Source organism: Lontra canadensis, unplaced genomic scaffold (assembly GCF_010015895.1).
Source record: "Lontra canadensis isolate GAN:19392208 unplaced genomic scaffold, GSC_riverotter_1.0 scaffold1, whole genome shotgun sequence".
Taxonomy (NCBI): Eukaryota; Metazoa; Chordata; class Mammalia; order Carnivora; family Mustelidae; genus Lontra; species Lontra canadensis.
The window spans coordinates 54,597,902-54,601,601 of NW_022630995.1; the positions used below are offsets into that span (position 1 = coordinate 54,597,902).

Genomic DNA, 3,700 nt, shown 5'->3' on the forward strand with positions numbered 1-3,700 from the left:
TCCCACACTCTACTAGACACGTGAAGACAACTCATTTTATTACCAGGCAGAATGGGATAAGAGAGATTCAAGCAAAATTCTGTGGAAGCAAAGAAGAAAGAGTGTTGATTCTTTTACCACTAACAAATGTGGTCTGAGCATCTGCCCATGCAGGACACTGAGCTAAGTGCTTCACACAGGAGGTGCCCTACACAGAAGTGTTCATTTGTGATGTGATTTCTCTCTTTGATTGCTCAGAAGGCTAGAGCACTTTATAATTACATATGGATCTATAAATATGTTTATCTTTTTTCTGTATGCCAATGACAGTCTTGTAGAGAACACATTGCCAGGACTTATAAAACTATTTATTCCTTTTATTGTCAGTTTGCCCACTGAATATAGGCTCTTTTAGTGCAAGGACCTATTTTGTGTAACTTTTTATTAATTTCTCCCACCCAGCATGGGACTTTGCACATGGTGGACACTCTGTAAATGTCAGTTAAATTAATTGAGGTCATATGTATTGAATTGGCCAGTATCACCCAATCCACAAGGTTGGATGACACAGACTAATACCCTTCTAATACTCTTCTCTAATACTCTTCTCTCTCTCATTTTCCACTCCACCCCACACTCAGTTTATACCCCCCGTAGCCTCTAGAACTGGTTTTCAAACATACACACAACTTGATTATCAGGCACCTACTCCCTCCACCTATTGCAATGGTTTTCATTGGTATTTAAGATAAAAGTCCAAACCCCTTATGAATTAAGAATGTTTCTATCTAAATTTTGCCAGTCAGTTGGTTATATATATATATATATGGCCAGACAAATTCATAAAGGGATTATAGAAATTACAGTTGATATTTTGTATGTCGCTATATTTCTCTGCTTAGTTTGATCTACACAGCCTTGCGTGGATTGGTCTCTGACACTTCTTCAACTTCATTTTGGCTACTCTCTACTTTCGTACCGCATTCCAGGCACCCTGGTCTTATATCATAAACACACCAAACTTAATCCCATTTCATGGCCTTTTGCATTTGGTGTTTCCTCTGTTGGGCATAGTTCTCCTCCAGTTTTTAGATGAGAGATGCTAATACAGGCATCTAGTATCTAGTGATACTGTGAGTTCAGTTCTAGACGACCACAATAATGTGAATACTGCAATCTGAATGTGGCAATTTCTTAGATTAAGACAACAGTGAAGTTTGCTACATCAGTGGACTCTCCTTTTCATGAATGATTTCTCTGTAGCATGTGGTGCTGTTTGATAGCATTTTACCCACAGCAGAACTTCTTTCAAAATTAGAGTCAATCCTCCCAAACTCTGTCATTGTTTTATCAACTAGGTTTATGCAATATTCCACATTCTTTGTTGTCATTTCAACCATCTTCCCAGCATCTTCCCCAACAGTAGTTTCCAACTCAAAAATCTACTTTCTTTGCTCATCCATAAGAAACAACTTTTCATTCATTAAAATTTTATCATTTGATCACAGCAATGCAGTCACATTTTTAGACTCCACATCTAATTCTAGTTCTCTTGTTATTTCTATCACATGTGCAGTTGCTTCTTCCACTGAAGTCTTGAATCTCTCAAAGTCATTCATCAGGGCTAGAATCAACTTGCAAATTCATGTTCATATTGATATTTTGACCTTTTCCCATGAATGACAAATGTTCTTAATGGGATCTCAAATGGAGAATACTTTCTAAGGTTTACAATTTTCTTTGCCCAGATCTGCCAGAAGAATCACTATCCAAGGCAGCTATAGCCTTACAAAATGTATTCTTCATTAATAAGACTTGAAAGTTGAAATTACTCCTCAATCTGCAGACTATGGAATGGATGTTGTGTTAGCAGGCATGCAAACAATATTAATCCTGTTGTCCATCTCCATCAGAGCTCTTGGGTGACCATGTGCATTGTCAACAGACAGTTGTATTTTGAAAGGAATCTTTTTTTCTTGAGTAGTAGATCTCAACAATGGGCTTAAAACAGTAAACCATGTTGTAAACAGATGTACTGTCATCCAGGCATTGCTGTTCTACTTATACAGCACAGGCAGAGTAGATTTAACATAATTCTTAAGGGCCCTACAATTTTAAGAATAGTAAATGAGCATTGGCTTCAACCTAAAGTCACCAGCTGTATTAGCCTCTAACAAGAGAGTCAGTCTGCTCTGTGACACTTTGAAACCAAGCATTGACTTCTCTCTAACTATGGAAGTTTGAGGTGGCATCTTTTTCCAATAGAAGGCTGTTTCATAGACACTGAAAATCTGTTTTTTAGTGTAGCCACCTTCATGAGTTATCTTGACTCGATCTTCTAGAGAACTGCTATAGCTTCTGTATCAGCACAGGCTGCTTCACCTAGCACTTTGATGTTATGGAGATGGCTTTTTTCTTTCAACCTCATGAACAAACCTCTGCTAGCTTCAAACTTTTCCTCTGTAGCTTCTTCACCTCTTCTCGCCTTCATAGAACTGAAGTGAGTTAGGGCCTTATTCTGGATTAGGCATTGGCTTAAAAGTATGTTGTAGCTGCTTCGATCTTCTATCCAGGCCACCAAAACTTCCTCCATATCAGCAATAGGGCTGTTTTGTTTTCTTATTGTTTGTTGTTCACTACTTTTAATTTCCTTCAAGAACTTTTCCTTTGCATTCACAACTTGGCTAACTGGCCCAAGAGGACTAGCTTTTGGGCTGTCTTGCCTTTTGACCTGACCTCTTTACTAAGCTTAATCATTTCTAGCTTTTGATTTAAAGTGAGAGATGTGTGACTCCTCTTTTCACTTGAACACTTACAGGTCATTGCAGGGTTATTAACTGTCCTAATTTCAATATTGTTGTATCTCAGGGAATAGGGAAGCCTAAGGAGAGGGAGAGAGATGGAGAGACATCCAGCCAGTGAGGCAGTCAGAACATACACAACATTTCTTAATTAAGTTTGCCATCTTATATGGGTGCTGCTTGTGGTGCCCCAAAATAATTACAGCATCAAAGTTCACTGATGACAGACCACCATAACGCATATAACAATAATGAAAAAGTTTGAAATAGTATGAGAATTATCAAGATGTAACCCAGAGACACAAAGTGAGAAAATGCTGCTGGAAAAACCCCACTGATAGACTTGTTTGATTCAGAATTGCCACAAACTTTGAATTTATAAAAGACCCAGTATCTGTGGGGCAAAATAAAGTGAAGTGCAATCAGAAAAGGCCCATTGGTAATTCAGGGTTACCGCAAATGTCACTTCTTAGAGAAGAATTTCCCAATAAATTCATCCCCACGCCACACTGTTTTATTGTATTTTTAGAGACCACTTACTACTATTTACAAACACCTTGTTCATTGATGTGTTCCCTTGCATATTATCTGATTTCTGTACACGAGAATGTAACACTGACAGTGAAAGCTAAGACTTATATAGTTTCTACTACATGCTGTACATTATTCTAAGTGCTTTCATGTAGATCTGTCCACTTAATCTTTAAAAGAGCCAATAAAGAAGAGACTATTTTAAAACCATTTTAAAGCTGAGAGGACTGAGGAACAGAGAGGTTAAGTGATTTGCCCAACATCTCACAGTTGGCAAATGAATACATGAAGATTTAAACCCAGATGGTTGGCTCCTAAGTCGGTCCCCTTAATCACTGTCTTATGCTGCTTTGTATGTAGATGCAGATCTCATAGATTCTGTTCATTGC

The 3,700-nt window shown here is 38.0% G+C and overlaps 1 pseudogene; it reads right to left on the bottom strand.

Moving 5' to 3' along the window:
• Positions 1-1,124: 1,124 nt before the first annotated feature.
• Positions 1,125-2,802, bottom strand: LOC116864206 (annotated as a pseudogene).
• Positions 2,803-3,700: the final 898 nt, after the last annotated feature.